A 15,880-nucleotide genomic window follows, 5' to 3' on the forward strand; every position below is an offset into this window, starting at 1 on the left:
GTGTTCAAGTATCAATATTTTATTAAATTTGAATGAAAGAGAAGAAACAGGTGGCCTTTTTGCATAGAGCTTAACATAATTTGACACTGTATTGCAAAAACTGATAGTTTTCAGTGTAAAAATTGGAAAAATCATTGCCTGTGGAACTTTGTAAATTGGTTGTTTGTAGCCTTATTCCGTCTTGACCTCAGGGTCATGTCTTACTACTCAATTTTGTGAGAAAACGCAATAGTCCACCCTTTGTTTTCTTGTTATTAAATTTTGTGTCTTGGATTGTTCTACAGCAGCCAGTTACTTGTTTTTCAAAATTATCAGACAAACATGATACTAGATGTATACTGTCTTGTTTGGAATTCTTGCCCTTATTCAGTATTGGTTCAATCAAAGCAGTATTTATTTGAACTGCCTCTAGGTTAAAGTGTGATAAAATTCATAAGATGTCAAATACATAATTATATAAGATTCACAATTCTTTGAAGGAATGAACTCCTGCTAACATGTCTTATGAAAAATTATGGACAAATACAGAACCTAATCCTAATAGTTTTTCTCCAGAATTATCAAAGGGGTCACTCTTAACAAAGATCTAGTATAAACTTAATAATAATTTCTTTAGTTTAACAATGTTATAAAATCTTGAAAGGCCATAGGCAGGTAGTTCTGACGTTCATACCCTTCAAAACCTTTGACAAGAGGCATGTCTATCAAATATAATTATGAATTACTGGTGTAAATAGGTAGTAGGTAATGCACATGTCAATTGTAATCACCACCACCTCCGTCTGGGGGTATACTGGGTGTGAATGCGGTGGTTTTGTCTTACCTATGGTATGTTGGATGCGGGGGAATTTGGCAGGGAGTTTAGTTCAGGATCAGTTCAGGGAATTTAACCTGGGGTAGGCTGGACCAAAAGTCAAAAGTCCCCGGACCTGGGGGCGGGATGTTGTTACAACTGACTGGTGCATTATGCTATTCATTTTGTTGCCCACTCTTTTGTTTTTCTTTGATAATCCATTGCACACAACTATAGATCAGGATCTCAAATACTATATATGTTGAAAATTGACAACTTTTGACATCAATGTTTTAGTTATAGTTATGAATAAAGAGCGTTCATTCATTGCTTTCTTATCAAATCACAATCATAAGTGTTAGCAAAGCACACCACTTTGTGCAGTAATGTTTAATGCGGTGGCTCCTCTTTCAACCAAGCACTTGGGCTGTTGGTAGATAACCATTTCCCTAGTTTCCTCCCTGTCTGGTCACCTGTTTGAAAATTAAAACATTGATAATATATAATAATGACAAAACTTGAAAGTATTGTACACTATGTTTATACATTTGCTGAATTAAATGAATAAGCTAAGGAAATGTACATTCAAAACAAAAGGGCCAGCATGGCCCTTAATTGGTCACCTGATTAAAATGACCATGAACAAGTCAGTCAGGTAACAACTGGTTATGAAAGGTGTTGCTATTTGCTTAGCAGGTTAGTGGTTGCTGTGTTATTTGATGGTTGATAAGGACTCCTCAAAGAAGGCTGCTCTTTGTTAACAGAAATGAGAAGTATGGTAATCTGGTTGTTCCCATGGTCAATGGATGTTACGGTAATGAACCAGAATGTTGCTATGGAAGTAAATGATTACTAAGGAAGTAATTGGTTGTTATGGATGTTGGCTGTTGCTCAGGAAAAAAGTGGTTGCTAAATAAGGCATTGGTGCCTATAAAGGTAGTTAATGGATGCGTTGGAAGGAATTGGATGCTAAGGAAGTCATTGGTTGAATGGGGATTCATTTGTTGCTATGGATGATGGTAGTTGCTAAGGCAATCATTGGTTGATAAAGAAGCCAAGGATTGTTTAGGAAGTCATCATTTTTTATGGAAGTCATTGGCTGCTGTAAATGAAGTATTTGATAAGGATGTCCTTGGTTGCTTATAAAGTGGTTGTTAAGGAAGACATTGTGAGTTTGGATTGTAGTCACTAAGTTAAACAAGTGGGTTCCTTAAGGGTACTACGAGGTCTACGATTTCCTCAACAAGGCAAAACCTTGCTTAACATACTGCCAAAAGGTGATTATTATATTGTTGTAACAACTTGTTTCATAATCTTTGAAACTAAATACCTTTTAGTTTAGACATCAGTTTCTAAGGAATTCATACATTACTGCAGAAGTCATTGCCTGATTTGAATGTGTATCAATTTTTGTTCTAGAAGTCTATCAGTAACAGGGGAACTCTGGTTGGGACAACTTTGACCCCAAGGACGAAACTTGAACAACATTCATAAAAAAACACTTAACAACAATCAGTGATTTTTATGAATTCTTGTTACTGCCTGTACAATGTACCTCGCAAATTCGGTAAAAAGTCAACTTTGGGAAAAATACAAAATCAGGCCAAAATTGCTTATATATGGCAAATATACATTTTTTAACTTTTTTATGCATACCTTATGCTGTGAAAGAGTAAGACTTGTCAAGATTTTGTTTATATTTCAAGAAATTCATTGCTATTTTAATCCAGAATGTAATGTATTTTTTTTTTAATTTTGGGGAAAATGGAGTTTTTCACAATAAAAAAAATCACTGACAATGAACTACAAACTCCAACATATAAACTCCACATACACAAAAACAAATTGATTACATATATAAATTACTGAATATTCACATGGTCTTATGATATTATTGATGAATATTATAATGTTATTTTTAGATAACAGTTACGGGTAGTAGTAATGAAGAATACCAGATTACAAAATCAAAGTGGAAATTGGAACTATTAGAGAATCACTTTATTTGTGGGTAGGTCACTTAAATATTCATTGAGGTGAAAAGAAATTACCATATGATGTATTGCATATGTTTAACCGCTGTTGCACAATCATCATTTCCAAGTGACTGTCTTCATGTCCAGTACTAGCTTACAAAATCCCTTTTTAGATAGTCAAAGACTTCATCTGATGCATCTTAAAAAGGAAGAATACAACACAATCATGAACACAATAAATGCAAATAATGTTGGGTATGCTTTAAACATGTTTCAAATGCAAAACATCTTGGCAATTATTTCTAGAGCAATCTAAATGTCCTACATGAGATTTATTCTCTTATGAAAAAGTAATGTTTATGTACAAGCCAAATATACTAGAAATGTGTCAAGTGGACATTAAGTCTTGTGTTGCTTGGTGAATTGCATATACTGTGAATGAACATAATTAACAAAAAAAAAACAGGGATTTCTCATAATATGACAAAGTTTTTTTACCAAGTTTGGTAAAGATTATTGAGCCATACAATGTTTTTATCTGGACTGCATTGTCTTTTATTCTGGGCAGCATAATATGGAAATCCAGGCCATGTATACATCTGGGTTTTATCTGTAATGGACCACATTTTCCAAAATGTATGTAGGCAAATGAGTTACATGGAAATAAAAACTATCTATACATAATAATAAGTGATTTGTATACATGTGTTTACCTTGGTATTATATACCCATAGATATATTATATGACATAATATTGGGTTAATACAAAAAAAATGAAATAATATATAATTAGGTTAATGATAAATCAAGCAAATTTAAACTAACACAAACAATTATATGTATATATTTACATTATTTCACAGTAAAATATAATAGAAATTTATAAACATTGGCATAATGCTTAAATCAGGTATCTATTTCAAGGCTGTTGTCATTAAATCATAAAATTTAAAGCTGCACTCTCACAGATATACCATTTTTACAACTTTTTTATTTTTTTGTCTTGGAAAGAGCAAATTTTTGCATAAATATCTGCAAACCAATGATATATGATTGCTGCCAAAAAATCAGATCGTAGATTTCCATATTTCCGTTCGAAAATTAATGTTTTATGGCTTAAACCGCTACTAATGGTTTAAGAAAAATGCATAAAACATTACTTTTTAAACTTAAATATAAAAATCTGCTATCTAATTATTTGTCAGCTGTCTTAAATAACTGATTTCCATGGATTTTCGCAAAAATTGCCTCATTCCAAGACAAAAAATTGTCAAAACGTTCAATCTGTGAGAGTGCACCTTTAAGGTCAAAACTAGTAAATGGAACTTTAAACAATAAACTTAAAAACCATGACTTATGGTACAAGTATTTCCACATCGGAGCGGCTGGTTCTTACACACTGACAGTGACACACAATACACTCCACTCCTCTCCATTAACCCTTTATATATATTTTACAGTCGAAACTCGTTGGCTCGATATCTCATGGCTCGATATCCTCGTTGGCTTGAACCAGTTCAAAAGAACCGATTTTGTTTAGCTCTTTGTTCATATAAAATTTGATCGGATGGCTCGATATATTGAGGGTCGATATTTCTCCACGCTCGAAGTCATTTTCGCGGTTCCAAGTAAGAATTTCACAATTTTGTTTGCTTGGGTCGATGTCATTTTCGCGGGTTCAGGTAAGAACCTCACACCTTGATTTCTTTTGTTGGCTTCATTTAGCACACGGCGCTAATCGATAAAAATTAATTCAATTTATTATAATTATTATCAAATTTGAATGACTTAACAGTTTAAATAAACATGCCATCACTTTATCTAAGTTCTTTCCCTAATTGTTATACATGTATAAATTTCAATGCATCCTGATATAACTAATAAGCTATGTTTTTGCTACCCACTGTTTATAATTACTTGTTTGTTGTTTTCGCATAATTTTTATAATTAATAAAAACAATCAAATAATATTTTCTAAGTATCGAATAAGTGATGTTACGAACTTTACGACGTGTAACTATGTCCAATTAATACTCTTCTCTTGCGGAGATAGCATAGCCAATAACAAACGAGGTAAACAAGACGTTTTGTAACGAATAATGAAACAAATAACATTCTGTAAGCAATCCCGCTTGGCTCGATATTCTCGAGGCTCGAAGTATTTTGGCTGGTCCCTAGAATATCGAGCCATCGAGTTTCGACTGTAGTTTAAAGCTGACGGAGGCACTCCTGCCATGTACCGCTGCCACCATTTAAGTAAACCTGGGAGGAGAAGTGCCCCAGTGTGGAGCTTGAACCAACAACAACTGCTGGAACACTATCATGGCGCTGTAACCAACTGAGCTAACTGAACGGCTGGTTCTCATCGACAGGATCTACATCTACAATAACTTTACAATGTACATGAATACATAGATAACTAAAGTATGAATACAATGTATTCATGTACATTGTAAAGTTGATGTCTACTGTTCTACTTTAAAAGACACATGCATGTACCCCAAAATTAGTTTTGACAGGCATGACTCACTAATGCCTGTTGTGAGCTTGTTCCTAGCTGCGATCAAGATATTTCTGTCTGAAAATGACATTGAATACACTCTAAAGCCTAAAAGGCTGTAAAATATACATTCAGCATCTTGAAAAGCAACTATCTTAAATAAATTAAAATATTAGGATACAGAATGATGTGAAAGAGACTTATCGCTGCATTGTTGGATTGTTTTGACAACTGTTTTATTTTTTGTCTTTATACAAGCCAATAAATGCATAAGTGCAAGAAAAACAGTGACACAAGACTGCTTAAAAAACATTGGATTGCATATATATTTTAGTTAAAGCTTCACTATCACAGATATACCATTTTTACAACTTTTTTATTTTTTGTCTTGGAAAGAGCAAATTTTTGTATAAATATCTGCAAACCAATGATATAGGATTGCTTACGAAAAACCAGATCATAGATTTTCATATTTCCGTTTGAAAATTAATGTTTTATGGCTAAAACCGTTAATAAACGTTTTAGAAAAATGAACAAAACATCAATTTTTGAACTGGTATATATAAAAATCTGCGATCTATATTTGTCAGCAGTCTTATATAACTGGTTTCCATGGATTTTCGCCAAAATTAGTACATTCCAAGACAAAACATAAAAAAGTTGCCAAAATGTTCAATCTGTGAGAGTGCAGCTTTAAGAAAATGATGTTTTATGCATTTTTCTTCCAACTGTTAGTAGCACTTTTAGCCATAAAACATTTTTTTAACGGAATATGTAAATCTGCGATCTGATCTTTTGTCAGCAGGCTTATATCACTTATTTGCATATATTTACACAGAAACTGGCTCATTCAAACTCCAAGACAAAAATAAAACAAATAACCAAGTTGTCAAAATACATGTATATGAGAGTGCAGCTTTAAGGAGTACTTCGTTATATCAATAAAATATACTCGTTAAACTGTCAATTGTTTACGTATCTACATAAATTCAATTACCTTTTGAACTAGAAAGTGTTATATTTTCAAAGAAAATAGCCATATACCTCTGTTCAGTGTCGGTCAAATTCGATGTTTTGAATACCTCTAGCGCGTGCTAAATACTAAATGACGCAATGTTTTGGACTGGTCTTCATTTTCTTCGATACAGGCACAACCGAGCGTAAATATTAAGCGAGAAAGTCTAGTGGAATGATGCAGGGTTCACTGGGTTTGTTTACAAAAAATTCAAGCATCCGGTTAAGAAGACGACAAATAAGAATGGTATTAAGTTGGTAGAATGGAACTCCTTCCTGATTCCTGCACATGTAAGTTGTAAGTATTGACTATATCGGGATACCATACAGGACACTCAAGTGTTATTTTATATTTTCTTAGTTATCATGCAAATGAAAATAATCACTATCATTTAAAAGTTATTCAGGGATAGTTGCAAATGGTTTGTTTACATTAATTAGTTTTATGAATTTAATTGAATACACAAATTTTTATTAGAGCTTTGCACCAAATTAAATTCAGATCATTTTACGGGAGTAACCCACACTAGCGGATCCAGAAAGAGGGTGGGACCCCCCCCCCAAAAAAAAAAAAAAGAAATAAAATATTCTGTAAAGAATCTCAGGACAATTATTCAAAAATTCTTTTGATCTTTGATATCATAATGGTTAAAAAAAATTACCAAAATGCAAAATGTAAAAAAAAATATCAAGTCAGAGAATGGGTTGGAACCGGTGTCGCCAAAATTGCAGTCCAGTTTTGTATCCACTGTGCTATGAAGGCTTATCCTAAACAGTTGGAATATTTTATCTTTATACCTAACTTGTAATATATTGGCGATTTTTTTTATTGTAAATTATGTGGTACTTTAGTTAGTAAGTTTTAATGCATTATACACATAGATACCAAGTTTATGTCAGTTTTCGTCAATTTTCTTTTTTCCGCTATTTCATTAAACAGATTACAGCCCCTTTTAAACAAGTCTTTGGGAGGAACTGTTGGGGATTGTTATTAAAGCTGCATTTTCACAGATTTACCATTCTGACAACTTTTTTTTCATCATGGAATGAATCATGCAATGTAAGTGCATAAATTATGTCTGCGAACCATGATTTAAAACTGCTGAAAAAATATCAGATAGCTGTTTTTCATATGTACGTTCATAATTGTTGTTCTGTGACTTAAATTTGAACACTTTCAGAAAAATGAAATAATAAGCAGATTTCTCAATATATGACATCTGTTTTATTGTTAGCAATTAAAGGCATTGATTCTCTGAGATAATAATAATGTTAAAACAGTCAATCTGTGAGAGTGCAGCTTTAAGACTCATTTTTCCTAAGATCAGCCAAGTTAGTGTTATAGCTAATTTTAGCTTAAAAGTAGGTGAATTTTATATTTATTTCAGACCAGATACTCTTGAGGGACCAATTTAAGGGCAAACAGACAAACGTTTTGATGCAAAGAAAGCATTGGATTTGAAAGGTAGATTTTTAACACATATTTACATGTACTCAATGTCATTTACTAGTATAACATAATGTATTCAAGTATAAGATATTTCAAGTATTTGGTCAGGTTGTTAGGTTTAATTAAAACTGTTAAGCAAATAAATGAAAGTCCATGCAATTTTGCATGCACATGTTTGTTGCATGCAGATTTTACTCAGATGGCATAGGGTACAGTTACTCTTGTAACTTGCTTAAAATAAATGCAAATAATTCTGCATGTGTCTGAAGTCATGTTTTATTTTTCTCTACAAATTGTTTTAAAAAATGCAATTGTTTGATTTCCTTTCTTATGTGTTATGCATTGCAGTTCCCATGGAGAAGAAAAATGGAGAGATTCTAAAAGTATGAAGATGATTTCCTTTCTTATGTGTTATGCATTGCAGTTCCCATGGAGAAGAAAAATGGAGAGATTCTAAAAGTCTGAAGATACTCCTGTGTATAATGAGGAAATCTTGTCAGTGAATGGTTAGTTCTCTTTGGATTAATTCTATGTATAACAATATAAATATGAGGTAAGCCAAGAAATGAGAATTAACATAATTATTCTGTTCAAACATACATTGACATATTAAATATAAAGACATATGTATGATTTGTCTCTGCTATTATACTCCTACCACTTGATGGTTAGGGTTCATTTGGACAAGTCTTCTTTTATCCATAATTCCAAATGCTTTTGAGATTTCTAACACATATTAAATATGTTGAGAAGTGCTGTGCAAAAAAAAAATTGTTTATGGTATTTTAGAGTTATTGGTCTTTGATTATTTTTCTTTCACTTTTCTATGTTTTTGAGGTATTAACTTCAAACTTCATGCACATATTGGACGTGATAAGAAAAATAGCTGTGCATATGAATCATTAAATTGTGTATGGTAGTCAAAGAATTGTAAACCTTTGATTATTATCTTTATATTTTTTTTTCTTCTCTTCATAACTTTTTTTCATTTTTTTACTTTAATTTAACAAAACACTATTCTGTTTTTGGTATATTAAGGATTATGTTTATTTTGTGCTTGGCAGTTTTAAAATTATTGCCTAATTGGTTACTGTATGCTTAAAAGCAAACATCACTCTCAGTGAAACCTCTTATTAAAATAGGTGATAGCTGTAGTTTTTCATGGAAACAAGTGTTTGACAGTATGAGTCAGTTTTAGTAGCAATATATTATGTACATTTAAGGTATAAGTTCTCTTTTGCTAATTGTTCAGTTGTTTTTCAGTTGTTGCAATTGTGGACCAGGCCAGAGTTGTACTAAACCAACTAAGACACAATGAGATACAGGAATGACACAATGAGAAACAGGAAACAGGAAAGTGATGACTGATCGCCACCTGTTACAAATTCATCTAGGTACAGTTTTTATTCCAGATTTGATACAACTGTAAACTGTTTTATGCATGCTATGATTATGTTCATCATGTTTGTTTAAGACCGTGATGATGAGGACTAATCTATTGATGATCCCTTGCCAAAAGACAAAGTGGATACAGTAATTGTGTAATTGTGCACGTGTGTGTGCTTGTGCACGGAATGTAATCTTCAGCATAAATCCCCCAGGTATTAACTTCAAACTTCATATACAGATAGATCCCTATTGAGAAGAAGTGCAGTGTTAAGGGACCATAACTCTGTTTACAGTTCTTTTTGTAATAACCCTTTGTTATATTTCATACTGAGTTTTTGTCTGCAGCAGAACTTGAAAAGTCTTTGAGGTGTTGATCTCAAACTTATCTCAAATATGTACAGATAGATCTTATTTAGCAGAGGTGCAGTGCACAGAAACCATAACTCAAGATTTTTTTTGTAGTAGTTGCCCTTTGTTAGTTTTCAATGTTATCCTTTGTTGTAATGCACAGTTGTGATCATGCTCAAATATGCTCATTCACATTAAAATTAATTGTCCAGGTTCAAATCCTGTAATAGAAACAATTATTTTCTTTCTGTATTTAGCAAAGTTTATATGAACTATCTATCAATGTAAAATAAACTAAGATTTGTGTGTTTTTATCGTTTCTTATTTATTTGTATATTTTTTGTTACATATTTTTATGTGCATATATATAAAATCTATATCACAAAAAGTGTGGCTAATTTTTAATATTAAGATATAATATGTATAAGAACTATCATATTTCAAAATCAACCATAGAGCTGTTGCAAGATAGATAATAACTTAATGTATCTGATGAACAATAATGGGATTTTGGGATGCCAGCAATAACTTTTCAAGGTGAAAATATGTTCTTGTCATTGATTTTACATATAAGTAATCAGTATGCAAAGCCCTTTCAAATGATACTTATATGGGGTAACTATCAAATTTTAACATTGAAGCCAATGGCACAAATGAATGAAAAGCTCCTTAATAGTTCAATATTTGAAGCCAACAATGGAACTGTGTTTATGTATTGCTTAATGTTCCTTTTTCTTTCAGAAAACTCCCCACATCCAACAAGAGACAGTCTGACTTCAAAATCTTCATTGAAGGCAACTTAATGGACAAGACATCCGTCACATAAAGATTCACTAAAATTTGAATGATATACCAATTTTAACTTTTAACAGACAAATACATTATAGATTTGAAAATAGATTACCCTTAAAAAAGTTGGATGATTAACATTTACCTCAACACAGTACAAAGTGCTCATGTTGAACTATTGTGATTGATCATAGTCTGTCCTTCATTTTTATTAACAGTTTCATACAGTGTTAATACTTATGGGGACTCATTTTTAGCTCAATTTTTCGAAGAATATGGAGAGCTATACTACTCACTCAAGCGTCGGCGTCGGCGTCACCCCTTGATTAAGGGTTTGCGTGCAAGCACAAATAGGTTAATATCTCAGCAACTACTTGAGGTATTGCATTGAGACTTTATACAATGGTACTCAACCATCCAACCTACTTAATTAACCAAGTTTGATAACTCTACTTTGCATTTAATGCCAATAATAGGCCTTTAATATTTGACTTAGAAATTCTGGTTAAGGTTTTGCATGCAAACACACATAGGTTAATATCTCAGCAACTACTTGAGGTATTGCATTGAGACTTGATACAATGGTACTCAACCATCCAACCTACTTATTTAAACAAGTAAGATAACTCTAGTTTGCATTTAATGTAAATAGTAGGCCTTTATTATTTGACTTAGAAATTCTGGTTAAGGTTTTGCATGCAAGCACACATAGGTTAATATCTCAGTAACTGCTTGAGGTATTGCATTGAGACTTGATACAATGGTACTCAACCATCCAACCTACTTATTTAAACAAGTAAGATAACTCTAGTTTGCATTTAATGTAAATAATAGGCCTTTATTATTTGACTTAGAAATTCTGGTTAAGGTTTTGCATGCAAGCACACATAGGTTAATATCTCAGCAACTGCTTGAGGTATTGCATTGAGACTTGATACAATGGTACTCAACCATCCAACCTACTTAATTTTCCAAGTTATATAACTATAGTTTGCATTTAATGCAAATACTTGCGTTTATTATTTCACTCAGAAATTATGGTTAAGGTTTTGCATGTAAGCACACATAGGTTAATATCTCAGCAACTACTGGATGAATTGCATTGAGACTTTATACAACCACCCAACCTAATTAAATAATCAAGCTAGATAAAAATTCTGGTTAAAATTTTGCATGTAACCACATTTATGTTAATATCTCCGCACATCATGTATTGCATTGAAATCTAATCTAACAGTGATCCATGCATGTTTCGCCAAAACTTTTCCATCCTTACACTGAAAAGCAGCGGAATAGTCGAGAGCGCTGTCTCTGTGACAGCTCTTGTCTCTTTGGTCTTTATTCATACTGGCCAGAATATGTTTACCAAAAAAATCTTAGTAGAGATTGATAACTGTTCAGGTTGGACAAAAAGCATGTAGGTTGTTTGTTCTAATAATATAAACTGTAAATGCTTCAGAAACTATATATTTAATTTTCATGATATTTGTCAGTATTTATTCTCGTCAACATTTAAATAATATTAGGTGAAACTTGTTTATTGGTCAAAATGTGTTTGATTAGAGTGGCCTCAAGTTCCACTTTATATGAATGAAATTTGGTCAAGTTTTAGAAAAAAACTATGTTCTAGTTTTATAGGCCATATTCTCTTCCCAAGCTTTCCTTAAAGAATGAATGTAGGTAATATGAAACAGAAGTCACTAAGTCAAGTATTAAAAACCTTAAAAATTGCTATTCATAGAGGTATCGTTTCCTCATCATAAATCACAACTTGGCCAGCAAGACTTTTCAACAAATAAGGCATAACATGTAAAAAGTTAATAATTAGGCACATATTTTAGTGAATAAAATCTTGTGAACATATTATTGAAACAAATAATGTGTCTGGTTCTAAGGTGAGCAATAAAGCACATTGCTTAGTAACAATTGAGCTAGCTCATTATTAAAAGTTTGTTTTAAACTTGAATTAAATGAATGCAAATCATATATTATTATTTTTAATCTATATTTTTTTAGTTACCTTGTTCTGTTGTTAATTTCCATACTGACTTGGTCAATTATGGCTAATTGTCTAATTATATTTTAACTTCTAACCTAAATGTTTCATTGTACTTTTGAGTGTTCTGTTAACTATATTGCACATTACCCTATATGACAGTATAAATTCAATAAAACCATGGTTATTAAGTTCCATACATATTGGAGCACATGGTAAGCCTCTAGAAATGTCACTTCTTAAACCTAGATTCTTGATCTGTTCGCCACATTGTTTTGTTATTTTTTTTGTTTATAAAAACAAATGATTGTTTAATGTCAAGGAAACCTTTTTTAAAGTTAAAATGTAGATGTACATAGATAACTGTCAAATATTATTTACCATTTAATAACAGTCTAAAGGCAAAATTTCCATTCATTTTTATATTTGAAATTCAGATTCTTAGGATTAAATTTACTAATGTTCTGTTCATGTTCAAAATAGATACAGTTATGGTAAATGCATAGTCTTGTTTGTTTATAACATAGACAACCATGTCTTTTGGTTGTCCTGGTCTCCTGTCCTGTTATGTGAATTGGGTTTTTTGGACATCTTCGATATTGTAGGTCCAATTCTAGTGTCTAGCTGGACGAGTATTTAGCCTAGGGAGACCTTAGTTTGGGTTATCATGTTGGATATGTCTAAATGTTGGCATGTCGGGAAATGACAATTTTAGGCTATGACAATTTAAAAATGTAGACGTTGCTGGGCAAGGCTCCACACCCAAGTGACTGTCGCATTATATTCTTGAAAAAATGCCTTGGGCTTTTGGTTTGTTATGAATTTTGCGAGTCTGGCAAATATCTGCATTATAAAATTCATACAGGTGACAGAGAAAAAGGTCAATTTTCAATGATTTCAAAAGATTTATTCATAAATGAATACAGAGAACAAGGTTAATTGATTTGACAGAGGATTGATGCAGAGCTTCAAAAATTAAGGAGACAATTTCAGAAAAATGCACATAAATGATTTTTTGTTTATTTGTGATGTTTGATAAGTGCTGTGTGTCGATTTTTATTTAATTTCATTTTACCCCCCAAATCACACTTCACACAATACATGGTTTCTACACTTTAGGTTTGTTATACTGTATTATAGTATCTATTGAATACAGTAAAATTTCTGGTCATTGTATTGCAAAATTCGTGCTAATAATTTGCAATTTCAGAAATTCTCATTTTTATTTAATTTTTCAAACATTTTCCCCAAAATTCACATTTCACAAAATTACATAGTTTCTTTACTTTTGATATATTAAACTGTAATATTTATGAAATACAGTAATTCTGGTCATGCAATATTTGAAAAAGTTATTGGCAAATTCCAGAAATTCTCATTTCCATTTAATTTTTCATACATTTTACCCCGAAAATCATATTTAAAAAAAAACAACTGTGTTTCTATATTTTTTATATATAATAATGTTAAATGATATATATTAGCTGCAGTAGTTCTGGTGTTTTTATTGCAAAATAAGGCAAAGTTATTGGCAAAATTCATAAATTGTCATTTTCATTTAATTTTTCCAACATTTTACCCCAAAAATCATTTTTTGCGCCATATAATTGTTCTATGATTTAAGTATATTAAATATGTTGCCTGATATGACATAAATTCATCAAAATTATTTTTGTGCAGTTTTCTCCATTTTTTGTTCAAAAATCTCCGTTTATATACATTGAATAGAGAACAGAGGTGTTGAAGCACTGCTTCAACACCTCTGAGAATGAGTATAGTATAGTGCACGCTACCACAATGTATATAGACTATAACACAGGTTCAAATTTACAGATAGAGAATAGTGCACGCCACCACAATGTATATAGACTATAACAGAGGAATTGATGTAAAGTTTCAAAATCTCTGGTTGATACATTGCATAGAGAACAGGGGTGTTGAAGAACACCTCTGAAAATGAATAGAGTATAGTGCACGCTTCCACAATGTATATAGACTATAACAGAGGAGTTGAAGTAAATCTTCAAAATCTCTGGCTGTATACATTGTATAGAGAACAGGGGTGTTGAAGCACTGCTTCAACACCTCTTGACAATGAATAGAGTATAGTGCACGCTTCCACAATGTATATAGACTATAACAGAGGAGTTGAAGTAAATCTTCAAAATCTCTGGCTGTATACATTGTATAGAGAACAGGGGTGTTGAAGCACTGCTTCAACACCTCTTGACAATGAATAGAGTATAGTGCACGCTTCCACAATGTATATAGACTATAACAGAGGAGTTGAAGTAAATCTTCAAAATCTCTGGCTGTATACATTGTATAGAGAACAGGGGTGTTGAAGCACTGCTTCAACACCTCTGAGAATGAATAGAATATATACCGTGCACAGTATATACTGGTATAGAATATAACACCAGTGTATGTACTGTCACGGTGTATCGAGCATATCCATATAGTGTATAGAGTCTATGCACTGTGTTGATATAAGATATCAATCTCAACTTGGTCTAAGCATTCTAGATTTAATATTTTTTTCTAGATTCAAATAATTCACTGTTTTAACAACTTCTAAACTTGACAATCATGTACATTACACTGCTTAATTAAGACCACGTAGTAGTAACTTTCAATCCATTCTTTTTCAAGAGATTATCAGTTATTCTTAGTATAAGCCTGAAATATATTTTAGCATTAACTTATTCATTCACTTATGTTGCCCTCCACATTCAAATGATAAAACATTTCAAACTTGTAAGGCTCACTTTTGTGTTCATTTTCAATAAAAATAAAATCATGCATTTTTTCTGTTACCTTTTTATATATTACTTTCTAATTCTACATTTATACTATAAACGAAACACTTATGTGATGGAAATATATTGCAGATATTGAAATGTGCTTTAAAAAATATACTAGTTACTAGTTTTTGAAAATGAAAGTAAACCCCTTAAATCTTTTGGTTTGAAAAAATGAAGTTTTAATAAAAGTTGAGTAGTGTTCTTATGTTTGACCCTTCCCTCAATGGGAAATTTATTGCATTCATATTTTTTTTATAAAAAAACTTCCTTAACTTTTATTTTATTTGTATTTTTTTCTGTGTAAACAATATAGTTTGTTTTTTTTCAAATGTGATAATGCTTTTGACATGTGATATTGAAAATAATTGTTGTATTTACTGTTAATCAGGGATTATACTCATGCATTTGGTCAAAGGAATGTTTTATTGATGTTGCAGTTAAATCAACATATTTTATGAAATGGATAGTGTTGAAGTTAAATCTTCAAATATAAGTATTGAATGTTATGGTTACAAGAATATATACTCATCTTGTACTCTCTTTTTTTAAAATGTCTTCAGTATCAGCTGAATGCTCATGTTTTATCCTCTGTTTATATGCTACCTAGTTCTTGTTTATAATAATTGATAATTTGTCTACTTCAACATAACTGTATGCATTTTACATTTACAATAACCATGTGCATATTTATCTCATATTTTATAGCTTTAGTTTATAAATGTATGTAGATAGTGTATCTATGTAAATTAAGGACTCATAAATAAACTGTAAAATACTTACTGCTTGCTTTATGGAAGGTGTGAAAAACCAATACTTATAAG

At 31.6% G+C, this 15,880-nt stretch overlaps 2 long non-coding RNA genes across 2 annotated transcripts; both read left to right on the forward strand.

The window, feature by feature from the left end:
• The first annotated feature begins 6,515 nt into the window (after window positions 1-6,515).
• Window positions 6,516-8,126, forward strand: LOC128232043 (uncharacterized). The gene is made up of 3 exons (XR_008260476.1): window positions 6,516-6,581; window positions 7,672-7,748; window positions 8,082-8,126. It is a non-coding gene; the product is annotated as an uncharacterized LOC128232043 (long non-coding RNA).
• Window positions 8,127-8,195: 69 nt separating this feature from the next.
• On the forward strand, window positions 8,196-10,311 carry LOC128232036 (uncharacterized). Its single transcript, XR_008260474.1, has 3 exons — window positions 8,196-8,239; window positions 8,997-9,127; window positions 10,212-10,311. It is a non-coding gene; the product is annotated as an uncharacterized LOC128232036 (long non-coding RNA).
• Window positions 10,312-15,880: the final 5,569 nt, after the last annotated feature.

This window comes from Mya arenaria, chromosome 1 (genome assembly GCF_026914265.1).
Source record: "Mya arenaria isolate MELC-2E11 chromosome 1, ASM2691426v1".
In the NCBI taxonomy this organism is placed as follows: Eukaryota; Metazoa; Mollusca; class Bivalvia; order Myida; family Myidae; genus Mya; species Mya arenaria.